We start from the raw sequence: 17114 nt of genomic DNA on the forward strand, positions 1-17114 counted from the left end.
GAAGAAAAGAAAACAATTGTGGCCGAGTTGGAAGCTGAAAGAAAAACATTGGAAACCTTTCAAATAGAGAGGACTTGCCAAGTTGTCGATTATCAAAATGGGATAAGTGAGCTAAAGGCAGAGCTCAAGTCCAAACAAAGAGATGTAGGTGGCAAGAAAGGCTTGTTGAAGAAATGAAATATCTAATTGGCTTACAAAGACAGTACAAGCTACTAATCATGCACACGAAGACCGGATAGGGCATATGAGAAGAGTTTAAGAAGACATGGATCATCTCACAACAATAGAAGAAGCAAAGAGAGCTCAGGTAGGAGAAGAGCATCAAAGAGAGATGGAGGAAATGAGGTATACAGTACTAATGGAGATATAGGAGCAAGGAAGGCTAGAAATAAATGGAGTACTTGGAGGAGGAGAAGGAAAAAGTGACCCAAAAGTGGAGAAACCAAGAGTCAATTATAGTGGTCTTAGCCGAAAGGTAGAGTGAGAGCCTAGAGGAGATGAAACAAAAGGTGGAAGTGTGGGTGACCTAGAGTGAAGAAAGAGTAAAAGACCTAGTAAGCCATCTAGCCCATGCAAAAGGTGATAGATTTTTAGCGGAAAGTAGGGTGGTAGGGGCTACAAACATGAGATTAAAAGCCCAACAATGTGCCTTCCTCATTAACCATCTTGGATATCACACAGTCATAATAGAAGGAGGCCATTGAGACTCAAAAGAGGAATCTAGAGATCACCTGTAGAGCCATAAGGCATGGACTGTGTGTCCAACCACAAGGAGCGGGAACCAGCCTAAGTCAATAGGAGCAATGAGATTTTTTGCTAAGGATAGGGTTGATAGTCAAATAGGTGGAGTTGTTAGGCTTTAATGAGGGACAAGGCCACAAGATCCCATGAGGGAAAGAGAGTAACATGTGCCACTTCCAAAAGTAGGGCTAGATTTTGAGATGGGTCAACTAGACTAGGAACATTTTCCATAGCCTCCCTCTCCATGACTAGAAGCACAATAGGAGGTCTATACAATTGTTGAAAAAGAAGTAGAGGTCAGGAAGAAGAGAATGAGAATGTTGAATCAAGCACAAAGAAGGTTGAGAGCTCAACCGGTAGTAGCCTTACAAGTACCCATTTCACACAGAAAAGATTGTTTACCAATGAATTGGAATGTGGAGCTTGCAGTGTGGGAGTAGAAAGAGAACAACCGCCAACCTTTCAACTTTACTTTATGATTCCCATCTACACTAAGTAGAGTGGTATCAACCAAAATTGTGGAGGAGGTGATCAGCATGGGTAGAAGGCTCAGAGACAAGTGGAACCAAAAGAGAGAAAGCAGAATCCAATGATGTGGCGGATGGAAGCATAGGATTACTTGGAAGATAAAGTTATGGAAGTGCCCCCCAAGACTATGAAAGGGTATAAGTCTTAGCTGAAGTGGAGGAGAAGAATTTGGGGGATGGAAACATGGACACCTAGATGTCATTTTAAAACACCCTACCCTTCGAGGGAAACAACCCAACATACATGCCATATCTAAAAAGGGTAGGAATGAACTTCAACCCTGACATCCATGGCTGTTATGATTTTCCTAAAATATACAATGTAAATTCCACTAACCCAGAGGAAGCCCTTACCTTTTCTTAGGAGGACTTATGGACCTCAATTGCCCTTTTTCTTAGTGAGTTTTCTTCTTGTCTAGATCTCGCCTTCATCACAACTTGTAACTATCTTAGGCTACTTAGATTACTACTTAAACAGGGTCGTATACCACAATACTACTACCTCTCGCCCCTATTTTTTGATCTAAATGTCAACATAGATAGCTGCACCATGGCTAAGTTAATGATGCGAGTTGCCCTCCTTCCATCTTTTTGCATGGCCCTCTTAGAGGACATGAATGAGAACCGCTTCACAAGATGTAACCACCCATTTGTGTCCACTACCCCTCTCAACATACATATAAACTTAAAAGGATACATGCATGGCAAGTACTTTCTTGGCAAGTCCCTTGCCTCCTCCTCCCACAACCACAATCATGAGGATTAGCTCTCTGCATACTTATCAAATTTTTAAAAAGCAAAAAGAAAAGAGAATAAAAAGATAAAAGTAAAAAGGAAAATAATAGAAAATGATCAAAAATGAAAGAAAACAATACATCTCATTTTTATTGAGTATCACAATCACTACATCTAGGGGTCCTCAAGTGAGGTGCATTTGGTGGCTTCGATCAGCCAACTCCATGTCTAACCCCTAGCCCCTTTTGTTCCCCACTTCACGCTTAGGGTACATCAAGGGAAAGACATACCTAAGGAGTTTATGCTTAGACCTCTCTCCCTAAGCTACACCCACTACACCTCCCCTATGCATGAGCTCGGTCCTCAAGTGTGGGACAACACCCCAGCCTTACCTATGGTTCCGACCCATCTCCCAGTTCCACAAGAACATACACAATACACCACACTATAATGTATACACACCCCCAAGCCACAATGTACTTTTTCTTTTCCTTTTTAGATAAATATGAATGTGACCAATCACCGACCTCGGAGGCCCCCGTCAACCACTCAATATACTCTTGGTCTCCAAATCCTCAATTGTTCTTACATGCTTCTCTTCCATGTCAAATCCCTGCAAGATCCCCATCATCAATCACATGATAACCCTTCAAATCACATGATAACCCTTCAATCACTGAGCCCTCTCACCAACAAAGACCCACAAGTGCCATGGGACTGGGACTTGACTAGGAGGGGGGTAATGTCAACCCCAATGCAAACAAAGGAAATGTATATTCAAAATAAATCCAAGAAAAATAAAAAAATGCATACCCAAATGACAAAACAAGAGAGGAAAACGAAAAATGTGCAAAGGCAACCGCAAAGAAGGCAAAGGGGAACGGTACATTTTAAAATGCAAAGGCACCCCCAAATTTTGTAAAAGAGCACCAAGCTCCCTCCCATGAAAATTGTAAAGAGTAGACGAGCTATGTGAAGGGATAATATAAATAGAAGGGAATAAGAAAAGAGGACCTAGCAAGATGCCCGGTCATGTAACAAGGAGATGGGTACCTAAAGGGATAAGGGCATGTATAAAAACCAAAAAGTGAATGGAAGAGCTCATTCTTAGTATGTAGCTAAAGTGGCTCTCCTATTCTATTCTCTTTGCTTTTGCTTGTTCTTGTGTCTGAGAGGGGGAGTGTAAGAGCATGAGGGAGTGAGTGTGTGAGGATGAGGAACCATGGTGGAGAAGCTTTCCATCTTCTCCTCTCTTCTTCTCTTCTCTTCTCTACACTTGTCTCCCACATGCGGCTATGGAGGATGGAGCTTGAAGGTAGAGGATTGAGCTTGCTTGAGCTTGCATCTCGGATCATGGAGCTACTAGAGTGCTTGAGGGAGGTGGCTACTCAATCGGGCATCAAGGTAAGCTTACTACACTCATAGGGTTGAGAGAACGTACGGCTAGGTGAGAGATAGCCATTAGTCACTCACTTGAAATACTTGAAACAATAAGCGGTCCGTGAGTCTTGGTTGTTGAACGTAAGCTCTGACTTCAAGTAGTAATGGATAGATAGATATATAAGATGTTAGAGAGATTCTTCAACAAGGATTAATGGTACTAAGAGATTAAGCAAATTCTTGTATAAGAGAAGAGATGATGATAGAGATTACATAGAGTAGAGACCAAAGAGAGATGAAACAACATACATGTAAGAGATCAAGAAAATATGTTTACAATGAGTCTCTCTCGGGTAAGTTACTCGTGAATATATGTGTGCATCACATGGGTTCAAAATAAGGTATTTTTAAAATACCATTTTTATACATTTTTTATATACAGAAGGGTGTAATATAAAGGGGTTATTTACAGATTCAATAGAAAAGAGTTATTTTTTATTCAGGAAAATTTCATAGATAAGGATATTTATAAATTGGCCATGATTGCACATGATGTAGGGGATATACATGTAGTAACTTCCTCGAGGAGTCTCCCCTTCACCATGTCTTATTTCACACTATTATACATAAAATCTTGCACCAAACACTAGCTTCAACTCTACTGCTTAGATAGAAAATTTGATGGTTCTATCGGCTTCGAAAGGGGAGTAAAATCTTGGGACACTTGCTCAAAAGTCTCTCGGATTGCTCCTTCTCCCCTTCCCTTTTGAGGTGCTATTTATTTTCTTAAAATTGTGATCACACGTGATGCAAAATTAGGAGTCCTTTTTGCACAAGATCTACAAAACTAATTGAAAAGTAACTTGTTTTATGCAAGAAACCCCATTCTAGAAGTTTTCTATACTTTTTAAGGATATTTACAAGAAATAATGTCCAAAATATAAAAAATAGGCTAAAATCGACAAAAAATTACATACATTTGATTCGTCGATACTATGGAGAGTAACACTAATGACTAATATGACATTGACTCTCTAGATTAATAAGAAAGCCAGATGATGATTCACTCAAGGGTTTTTCACACTATCTCGCTGTAACGACACAACATCTATTCACTCTGAATGTGCACATCCTCCGGTATGTGCCACATGATTAATCTTCATCTAGATCAATATATTCATCTTCTATCCTTAAAACTTCATTGTCCTCTTGATAATCCAAGTTAGCATAAACCTATGCTTCATCTTGCACATGTTCTTCAATTGGCTCACTTACATTTTGTCACTTAAAAATCTTGATCCTCTTAGGAATCTTCAAATCTATACCATCGAGCTAACACAAAGAATACATCGTGTTATCATGTACATTCTTCACAATATAAAGACCAAACCATCTCTTACGAACCTTTTTGAGTGTACTATATTGAGTATCAAGATTATTGTCATAGGTTAAAACCCAATCTCCTTTCAATGGGTTTTGGATGAAGCATGTGTTTCTTGTCAAACCTATCTTTATTCTTCAACCTTGGCATCTTTTAAATGCATGGTTGAAATCTTGATGTCTTTGGGTCTCTTTCTAGCTATCGAATCTACAAAGCAAGAAGTTCCTCCTTCATATCATTCTCCCAAGGTATCACACTCTAAGTAGCAATAAAATCTTAATAGGCATAAGAATATTTTGGCCATACATCAACTCAACAAGCATAGATCTAGTCACTATACTATGTAAAGTGTGATCAGCCCATAAAGCATACAAAAGTAGCCTATGCCACTCTGGAATCTTACCTTTTCATGCTTTGGCTAAGGCTTTGATGATAGGTGGGTGTCTGCATTAACTTTAACCATTTCCTTTAGGGTTGTATGTTGAAGTGTGAGAAAGCTTTATACCCAACCTCAAGAAATGTTGAAGTGTGAGAAAGCTTTATACCCAACCTTAAGAAGAATCTCCTAGATTCTTTTGTATCCAAATCTCCTTGATCTATAGTTATCTTTCCAACACAACCATAGTGGTAAATAACATCGTTCGAAAGAAATTCATATAATAAAGTACTAGTACTAATATATTTGAACAAAGTATGAGAACTATTTATATAATAGGATTTTATGTAAAAGACCATAGGGTTACAAGTGGAACTGATGTATCAACTTGAGGCATCTAATTTATCTTGAATGTTGTTTTGACAATAGACTCTTATTGACAGAGGGATTGAAATCTACTTGTGTTGCTGAAAAATGGGATCATTTGTATCAAGTAATGTTCTCATGAATCATAAATAGGATGAGAGCTATAAGCGTACAGTGGGTTGCCAATTACTAAAGGGACTTTGGTTCCAAACTGCACACCATTTTTGTTGGACTAGTATCCACTGTAATAATGATAGGCCTTCCACACTCATAATTTACTTTGCTTAGTGTGCGTGTAGATAATAACAAACGTTTCAACTTCCTCATTGCCTTTATATGTAATTCATGTCAATGAAACTTTTGAACTTTCCTCAACAATTAGTAGAGTCCATCTACTACATTTGCAAAGTGTGGAATCCAAATAAGATAGAAAACATATGCACCCAAGAATCTTCTCACCTCACTTATGGAAGTACAAGTCTCCTTCATCTTTTGAATGGCTTCAACCTTTACTAGAGAAGGCCTTTGACCATAAGGCTCACAATTAAGATTTCATTGACTCCAAAAACTAACTTTGGCCTAGAAATAGTAAGAATTATATCTCTTCTAATCTAGATAATATCTTCTCACAATTAGAAATATGATCTACAACAAACTTGAGTCATCCCCTCAAATCCATTATCTCATCCTTGACCCCTTCTTTGCACCCTTTTATAAGCACATCATCAAGAAAAGGCATCCTAACACATGGTATGAAGTCACAAAGGATTCTCAAAGAATTCTTGGACTCCTATATTTCCATCATTGTTACCCAATGCTGGCTCCTCTTCATGCTCCAAGCTTTTGGTGGCTTCCACCCCTTATAATATGGACCCCTCTATTTGCATATGGTCCTCATCTATGCTTGGAACATCGCTTTGATCATATACTCTCGCACTTTGGGGAGGTGAGTGTATAACGTACAACCATCGAGGTTGTCGGGGGTTTGGATAGAAAATTACATGTTCAAAATCATGTACAAGAGAGATTTAACTATTGTGACATGTACCATGTCATAATATAATTAAAAGAAACATGAATTCATGCACCTGTTCATAGTGGGCCGGAAACACAAATGTGTCGTGCAAATCCATCCATTTTTTTTCGAAATCTATTTCGAGAAATCCAGATGGACCTCGTCGAATTATTGCTCCAGCTCCTTCAAGTGCCACTTTGAACCACTACACATCGAATAGGATCATGGAGAAGCTAGGGTAATCCACCGTGACAATACTTTGCAAGTTCCCAAAATACTCCATCTCATCTATAACCGTGTTTGGATCCGTTGCTCATCGTCGGCTCTCTTGCTCGAACTTTGCCATGATACCACAATCTGTTGTGGAGCGCATTTTGTCAATACGCTCCACGTGAAAATGTCGTCCGTGCAACCATGCTGCACTATATATTTTTTACTGTACATTGAAACACTCAATTAGTTGTCGCATATAAAACATAGATACGACAAATCCTAAACCTGTCATCACCTTTGGACTACATCCCCTCGAGAATTTCCACTCCTCCGTTGAGACCTCCACCTCTTCACGAGATGTTGCAGTCAAAGCTCCATGCAATCATCGCATTGACATAAACTGTGTCATCTCCTTCATGCCCTCCGGATATCGAATCGATCAATGGCTCATACTACGTCAAAATTCAAATCGCACTTCCTCTTGATCTTTCCTACCTTGCTTGTACCTAGTGAGCCACGTCTCCATGGAGGCATGCTGCAACATACAAAAGCGATTCACTTTCTCATCCATTGTAGCATCCATTCCTTTTTCTACCCCATTTCCAACCACCACATCTCCGGTTAGTCTATCATCCTCCTTCAGTGACCATAGCATACTCTTGTTTGAATCCATTAGGGAGAAGAGGGTAGACATCTATCTCTTGGGCTTTGGTCTCACGAGTCCAAAAGTGGAAGGAGGTTTGGGAATCCCTCGAGTGGCTAATAGAGCTAAGGCCTTGATCTTCGAGTTGATCAAGAGGATGGGGGAGAACCATCATTAGATTGTCCTGTTAAGACATTGGCTTAGTTTACTTAAGATGAGAGGCTTGCCTCAAGAGGATTCCAGTTGAATGGACCTCATTCTTTCTGGGTAGAAAATCAAGTTGTCTCTATCTGTGGCACAACAAATTGTCAATGTGTTAAAGAAAGTTATGGAAGAGGCTAGTTGGCCAGGATAGGAGCAAGGATTCCTCTCAGATGCATGTGATTTGGACCAGGTGCTTTTCCTTTGAGCCCCCCTTTATTCCTGTGAAGGACAAAAAGCCATGAGCATCATGGCCAAAGGACTTCTTAGGTGGAAGGACATCTAGGACAATATCAATCTCTCCTTCCTATGGTTGTAGAGATTTCAAAACCTCTTCAATCTAAATGTGGGAGGTAGCATTTATGTAGAGATTCATGAGGAAAATCAAGTCCCCCCTTGGCCCACCTCTATGGTTATTAACAATGCTAATGCTACCAAGTTCTTGAAGGTTCCTAATGGCAATATTTTATGGAGATATAGGAACTCAGAAGACATAAGGCATAGGTCAAAGGAACAAATGATGAAAGCAGCTTCATATTGGAGGAGATGAAAACCAAGATCTAGGACCAAATTTTGGAAAAAGAGAATCAAGAGAGTTTTGAGTTCAACTCTCTCTAAGAAACTAAATTTTTAAATCCGGAGGGTAGTAATGAATAAGTTTTCTATGAGAAAGAAGCTATATAACGTCTTTGGAGCCTCCCCCATGTATCTACTTTGTGGATGAGAGTCAAAATCACTCTAGCACTTGTTTTGGGAGTGCATGGAGGTCTAGAGATTGTGGAGGAAGCTTTAAAAATAGATTAGAAACACTAACTTTGATGATGGGATGGGCTACAAGTTGGTATTGTTTGGAGGTAAAAGCAAAAAAAAAAAGAGAAATCCATGAAGTTGTAGAACACCAAAAGTGTAGTGGTGCTATCTGGCAATTCAAAAATGAAAGGGCATTTGATGGATGCTCCAAAAATGTGATAAATCCCATAAATACATGGTAACTTGTGAATTAGGATTGACATCCTTGCCTTTTGTAGAGCCTTTGCAAACAAGGATAGGGTCTTCAAAGTTTTGAGTTTTTATAATCTTTCCTCTAATCCCAAATAACATAATGAGAGATCATTCAATCTAGAGTTGCTTTATATTTGCAAATGCTACACATGTTTTACATTCAATCTAACATTACTTTATCTGTGCAAATGCTATACTTGTTTTCCACATTCCATAGAGTATGACTTTTTAGCTAGGATTTTTATCCTTCTCTTAGATTCTTAAAGTGTAAGAACTATTTCTCTACATGTAAAGAAGCTTAAAAGCACCAATGTTATACAATTCCATATAGATTTGCTAGATAGACACTATGTTTACTAGTTACAGTTTCATGTGTACCTAGTAAAATTAACACACTAACTTAAATCTAAAATTCCCTATATGATAACTAGAAATATTTATGCTTTTACTAGATATGGCTCACTTTACTATGTAGTTTAGTGTCTAAAGTTCCTTGTGTTAGCATGCACCTTTCAAACGATTGTTCACTTCCCCACATTCTCTTTTTTGGCCCTCAATAGACTACATCAAAACCATTCACAATCTCTTCAATTGAACTCGACTTTCCCCGCCTCAAAACACACACACACACACACACACACACACACACACACACACACACACAGTGTGTGTGTGTGTATATGCTTGGTACATTATAATGAAAATGATGTTCAATACCTTAACCTATGACATGAAGCTAATATGCTTCTAAACACTCACCCAATGTAGTGTGGCTTGCAAAACAGGACCTATTTGCACATCAAATTTCAGCCTTATCACATCTATTGGAATGATGCACACTTTTAACCTCTCATCACATTCCTTGGAATTATTACTCTGGAGACTGTGCTAGATTATGCAACATTTTGATATGAAATTTTCTACAAAGAGGAGGATTCATATCTCCTATATAGCATAAGGAATTTGTTATTATTTCCCTCCTAATGAAAATTTATGGAATGTCAAAAAATTGCCAAGATTCTCATTGTACATATATATCATTCTTGAAAACATAGTTAGAGAATCACAATCGTCAACTTTCATTAGGGCCAAAAGTATGAAAAAATGGCACTTCTATTAATCTCTTGATTAGGAAAAGAGCTAAAGAGTCTCCCACATATACAAAAATATTTTATTATTGTCTGGTGCGCAGATCGGATGCCGTATGCTTGCATAGTGAATGCCGGAAGGTCCCCAAGAACAAAAGAACTCTACTTTTTGCACAAAACTCAAGGTAAAAAGCATGCACGACATGAACAAGAGACCAATTGGGTGCAATCTCCCCCCATGCCTTGTGTGAGAGCTCCACAAAGCATGTATTTTATGTATTAATCATCTTCAAGCTCAAATAATAGCCCAAATTACAAAATAGGAAGCTTCTGGCTTTTGAGTTTGCTTAAGCACAAAATAGAAATAAAGCTAATGGGCGGTGCCCAAAAAGTCAGGTGTACCCAATACAATGTCCAAGTACAAATAACATAATTGTGCGCTCATGCGCATACAAAATAATAAAAAAATATCCAACGCCTCAATAAATAGGTGTGACAAAATATAGGCGCCATGCCTAAGGTATGCGCCCATCAAAATATAAATGATAAATCGAATACTCGCTATCCTCCAATGCTTTCCTCCGCCACCACTGCTGCTATCTCTACACATCAACTGAAGCATTCACAATCGTTAGTAAAATAATACAATTAAACCGAAAAAAGTGAATACCTAGCAGTCTTCAGCTACATAAATAAATCAACTAGTTAAAAATCAATCCTAACCTTAATTTATTACGAGTTTGCACTCTAAACTCATAAACGTTTATTAATTTAATATGCATTTTGCGTAATCACCTACTATGGAATCACCCATGTACACACTAAATTAATGAAACGCCCAAAAAGGATAGGCATCCCCATCAACTTCTTGCATAAATAATCCACTTTGTGTATGAGCCCCGGTCATCAAAGTTTACGGAATCCACCGTAAAACCTCACGGAATCCACTGTGAAATCATCAAAGTTTACGGAATCCACTGTAAAACCTCACGGAATCCACCGTGAATATGCCTCCTGGCATCATACCCCTGGGGTGGGATAGCAATTGACCTCAATTGCTATTAGTTCAATGTGGAGCTAACAAAGTGGGGAAAGCATTTAAGTCTCTAGCGTGCATCCATTGGGCTTCCTCTACAATATGGTTTTTAAATTTGACTAAATATATAGAATATCTTCGGCCAGTTCTAGTGGTTATAAAGTCAGTATCTAGAATAGCTTCAGGTTCAAGTATTTCAGTCTCTTCTTCTAACAAAGGTGGGTTTTCATAAACAGGGTGTACAGGTAATTGGCCTCTAAAGGGTCGTAATAAACTAATGTGAAATATATTGTGATTTTTCCAGTGAGGTGGTAATTCTAACTAAAATGCATTGTCATTAATTTTATGAATAATCTTAAATGTTCCATAGAATCTAGGTGCTAATTTGACAACTGGGTGTCTATCTACACTTTGTAATCTACGTTTTTCGATTCTCAACCAAACATAGTCATCAACTTTGAAATTCATTGCTTGTCTTTTCTTATTGGCTTGCTTGGTATATGATTGCTGGGCTTTGGCAATCATGTCTTTAACTTCATCAAAAATAGTAGCGTGTATACTAGCAATATCATCAGCACTCTGAATTCTATTTGATAAAGATGCAATAGGTGTAGACAATCTATAACCATAAATCACTTCAAATGGTACTTTCTTTGTAGATGTGTGTAGTGTATTGTTATATGTAAACTGTAATAAATGCAAATGTGTGTCCCGTGTCTGTGGTTTAGAAATAGTGTAAGCACGTAAAAGATCTAGAATTTTACTGTCAGTGGCTTCTGTTTGTCCATTAGTTTTAGGATGAAATGCAGATGAGAAATGAATTTTTATTCCTAGGTTAGCAAACAAAGTAATCCAAAAGTTGTTACAAAATCCAGAATCACAATAAAAAATAATAACTTTTGGTAATCCATGGTTAGTAAAAATAGTTTTCAAAAACAATTGTGCTGCTTGTGATGCTGTTAAAGTTTTCTTACATGGAATGAAATATGCTTGTTTACTAAACTTGTCTACTACAGTCCAAGTCATATCATGGTTAGCTTTAGTGTTAGGTAAACCAGTAATGAAATCCATAGAAATTTGTTCCCATGGTCTCGATGGAATAGATAAAGGCATAAGTAATCCATACTGTTTACCATTATGTCTCTTAACTCTTTGACAAATCAAACATTCAGAAACAAAGTTAGATACATCAGTGTCCATATGCGGCCAATAAAAATCTTCAGTTAATGTACGTAAAGTAGATATGATACCTCTATGACCTTGATATGGAGGACAATGAATCTCATTCAAAACAAAAGATCTAAATGGAACTGTAACACATAATCTCTTTTCATAAAACATGAATCCATCATTATAAGTCAGTGAATCAATAGGAATCGAGTTATTTCCAACTAATTTATTCCAATCAGCATGAAAAGTAATGTCTTGATGATAAGTATCTTTCATAGGAGTTAAAGAATCAAATGATATAACAGAAATATTATGAATGGCAGGTCTTCTACTTAATGTGTTGGCCACTACATTTTCTTTACCGGGTTGATATTGAATAATCGGATGAAAACTCTGAATAAAGGCTGCCCATTTGATATGTCGGTCAGATATTTGAGGTTGGCTAAGTAAATGTCTAATACTTTGTTGATCGGTCTTAATCATAAATTTAGAATCGATTAAGTAGTGTTTCCATTGTCTTAAAGCTTGTACTACAGCTAATAATTCTTTATCATATGTGGAATATTTAAGTTCGGAGGGTTTCAATTTACAACTAGAATAGGCTATGGGATGATTGTCCTGCATAAGTACGGCTCCTATTCCAGATCCACTAGCATTAGTCACTACTAAAAAGAATGGCCTATTAAAATCAGGCAATTGTAATACAGGAGCATGGGTTAATGCATGTTTCAATAAATCAAAGGATTTCTGTTGATTATCGGACCAATGATAGACAATACCTTTCTTCAAAAGTTTGGTCAAAGGCAAAGCAAGTAATGAAAAATTACGCACAAACTTCTTGTAGAAACTAGCAAGACCTAGGAATGATCGTAACTCATGCACATTTTTAGGTATAGGCCAGTTCAATATTGCTTCTATTTTCTTAGGGTCAACCTTAATACCTTCAGATGATACAATATGACCTAAATATTCAACTTCTATTTTAAAGAACTCACTCTTTTCTGAATTGGCATACAGCTGATTATCTTTTAATAACTGAAAAACCAAGGACAAATGTTCATAATGTTCTTTCTCATTTTGACTAAACACCAAAATATCATCAAAGAAGACAATAACACAATGCTGATATTTCAAAAATATACGGTTCATCATTCTACTAAATGTAGCAGGTGCATTAGTTAATCTGAAAGGCATCACTAAAAATTCATAATGACCAGATTGTGTCCTAAATGCAGTCTTGAATATGTCAGACTTATCTAATCTTACCTGATGATAACCAAATTTAAGGTCTGTTTTACTAAATATGGCAGAACCTTGCAGTTTGTCCATAAGATCATCGACTCTAGGAATTGGATACCTATTCTTTACTGCGATCTTAGTTAAAGCACAATAGTGAATGCACATACGATAGGTATTATTTTTCTTCTTCACTAACAGAACAGGTGCACCAAATGGAGAACTACTAGGTCTAATCGATCCTCTATTTAGTAATTCCTCGACTTGATTTTGAATTTCTTTTTTCTCTATCTGGTTATGCCTATATGGTGCTTTACAAGGTGGTTGTGTACCAGGAATCAAATCTATTTTATGGTCTTCTGGACGTGAAGGAGATAAACCAGGTGGTAGATCTTCTGCAAAACAGTCTTTAAAGTGTGCAAGAAATTCTTTATGCCTAGGGTGCATATGGTTTTCTTTAACTTGCAGCTCGTTCACCCAAATGAGATAAGATTTACTACTTTTGCGTAATGCACGTCTAGCTTGAGTATGCGAAAGCAATGGAAAAACATTAGATTTTTCCTTGAAATTGAATATTAATTGAATGTGTGGAATAATCTATATCAGGGTTATGCTAATGACACCAAGGCATACCTAAAATAATATCACTGGACTGTAATGGTACAACTAGAAAATTCCTTCATTTAGTGTATTCACCAATTTGAATTTTTAAGTCATGCACTTCTTGTGTTCCATTATACCTTGTGCCTAAGAATGTTGTTTTAATGCAATAATGCGTAGGAACAGTTTGTAACTTCAATTCTTTCACTAGCTTTGCAGAAATAAAATCATGAGTACTACCATCAACATGCAAAATAATCTTTTCCTTTCCACGCACTAAACATTTCATTGTCAATAAAGAATGTGGAGTTGGCATACCTGGTAAAGTATCTGAAGGAGTGGTAATGTCGTCTTCATCTTCCGTGAAATCAGGCATTTCTTCATGTTCGTCATCTTCCATTGCTCCAAGGTAGTTGATATGGACAGGTGGCTTCTTAAATTGGCAATTGGCTGCTAGATTTCCAGGTTGGTGGCATTTATAACACACTATAGGCTTGGCTTTGGTTACATTGTTTGCAATGGCAGGAAGTCTAGGGATATTAGGATTTGGCTGTGGAATAGGCTTGGGGTTTTGGTTGGTATTGGATAGTAAAGCATGTGGTTTTTCCCAAGACTTACGGAAAGATGATGAAGGAAAACGACCTTGATTAAATCTTCTAAAATTTGAGTTGAATTGCTTAGATCCATAGTTACCATTGGCTTGGAATTGCTATGGACGCTTGTCTCTTCCTCGAAGCTTGTCTTCAGTGTCATGAGCTAAAGAAATTGCATCTTCAAGAGTTGCAGGCTTGAACATATTAACTTCAGTGTAGTAATGCCCAAGTAGTCCAGACATATACTTGCACTTATGTGTCGCTTCAAGTACGACTTCAAGCATGCGTAACTGGGGTAATGCATTCCAAAAGCGTTCAGTGTACTGAGGAATAGGCTCACGATCTCATTGCTGAAGAAGGTCCCATTGCTTTATGGCTTTTTCATGGAATTGTGGAGGAAGGAAATTCTGCATAAACTTCTTCTTGAAATTCTCCCATGTAGTGGGACAATCTACACTCTTACGAACCACAGTCTACCAAAGAGATGCTCTATCCACTAAATGATTAGTGATACACTTGATTTGACAAGACATCCAAGCCGCCAAGGATAGACAGAAGGCATATGCAGGGATTTGAAACGTCAAGATAGAACCTTTGACGAAGGAGACATGGTCTTCATTCGCGTACGCCCAAAGAAGAGTTCCCTATCCTTACGAGATTGCAAGAAGCTAAGTCAAAGGTATTGTGGACCATACAAGATCCTCAAGTGCCTAGGACCCAATGCTTATAGATTGCAACTCCCTGAGAACATAAAGGTTCATAATGTATTCCATATCAGCCTACTCAAGAAGTATGTACCTAATCCTAGCCATGTACTTGATGACCAATAAGTTGTAATGCCTAGCCAAGGAGTCCTTGAGCTACGGCCTAATAGGATCTTAGATGTTAGGGAGAGACAACTGAGATCCAAAACCTTGAGAGAATGCCTTGTCCAGTGGAAAGATTATCCCGAGGAGGATGCCACTTGGATGGATGAAAGCACTCTCAACCAATAATATCCCCAGTTTTTCTCAAGATGAGGACATCTCGATTCTTCCAAGGGGGAAAGAATATAATATTCATGCTCGTGTAAACCCTGAGAAAGGGCATCTTTCGTATGGAAATTGTCGACAACTTATTCTGTAACCCGCATGCATGGAAATCGTGACTTCCGCATTGGCAAACCGAGCCCCGAGGTTCAAATCCGCAAGCCGCAAGTAAACACCCTCTTGGGAGGGGCAAAATGGATATTATTAAAGCAAATGTTTTTACATATTTATCCCTTTCCCCCATCCAATGCATGGCAGGAGGAGAGGGAGTGTGACGTGATGAGCTAGGTGGGAGAGGTGGGTTACAAGAGGGAGTCGTTGGCTGCATGCACAGCCCACATGGGGGAGGTCCCCTCTCCCCCCTTGACCTATAAAAACCCCCCTTAGGGGGTAAGAAGGGGAGGTGGGAGTTGCCATGCTACGTGAAGCTCAGAAGTTGTTGTCCTCGCTGGAAGAGGAGGAGGTCGCCATTATGCTTGCCGCAAGTCACCGGCTATCGCCGCTAGCTCCGCCATAGGCCATTGGGCCACTGCCATCCCCTTGTCAAGTCCACCCTTCTTTCCCCCTACCCTGAACGACGTCATCTTCCACCACGTGGCTGTTGTCCATAGCTAGAAGCTCCTAGAAGCTTCTTTTAGGAAGCTTCTAAGGGGCTTCCTTAACACCCTGTCTTGCAAGGCCCCCATAAAACCCTTCCTAGCCCCGCGATTTTAAAAGAAAAAGAAGAAGTTGTTAAAGCCTCCGTCCCCGCAAGACCCATTCACAAGAGCCCTTTTCACAAACCCCCTAGTAAGGCTTCCACTTCCAAAACTCCATTCATAGAAGCCCCATTCCCAAGAGCTTGTAGGAGCCCCATTCCCGCAAACAAACTTAAATTTCCACAAGCCTGCTTTGGAAACCCTAATTCCCGCAAGCACTCATTAAGCTCCATTTTCGCAGCTCTCCCACAAAAGGTCCAAGCTCCAACCCCTAAGGCCTTCCATAAGCCAAATCCCGCAAGCCGGTTTTTTTTTTCCAAGGATCCGTACTTCTAAAGGGATCTCTTGCGTATGAGGGAGAAGGGCAAAGGTCTTGAGGCTGCATACCAAGACGAGTAAATTCGTAGACCATGAAGGCAAACTAGAAGCCAAATTCACACCTAAGATGGCCTTTAAAAAGTCACAATGCGCGCCTGCAAGAGGTTCATCTCTAGTATTCATGTGGATATTTCCTCGAGCCCACAAGTCTAGGTTTTTTTTTCTATTTTGATTTCACGTAGAAGTATTGCATTATGCATGATAATTTCATGGAGTAGGATGCACCTATCCATGTCAAATCCACCAAGCTAAATGCAATTGGAAATAAGTGCTTATTTGAACATTTACTAGGATTAGGAAGTTATGAAAATTGGTCATTGGTACTTTCAATGGAATGAACAAAAAAAACATAAGGTTTCTATGCATTTTTAGGACCTTATTAGTAAGTTGCCTTTTGAGCATTTCAAAGTGACGAGCCTAGGACAACAGTTTTCTATCATTATAAGGTTGAAATTATTAAAGTACACCTTTGATTAGGCATGGAAAGATTAATCGCATGTCGCATTTTTAGACAAATCTTCATTGAATGATTCATTAGGAAAAGTCATTAATGCAGTAGGAAATAGAAGAGCGCGGAAATGATTTTAGGAATTTGCGTGTGGCACGTGATTGTAAATTAGAATAGGTTAACTCTAGCTTGAATCTGGCATGAATTTCATTTAACGACGTGGTAGTTAGGAAAAGATTGCATGTTGCACATTCATCAT

The sequence above is a fragment of the Lygodium microphyllum genome, chromosome 15 (genome assembly GCF_053477565.2).
Source record: "Lygodium microphyllum isolate KBCC chromosome 15, Lygodium_microphyllum_v1.1.10, whole genome shotgun sequence".
NCBI lineage: Eukaryota > Viridiplantae > Streptophyta > Polypodiopsida > Schizaeales > Lygodiaceae > Lygodium > Lygodium microphyllum.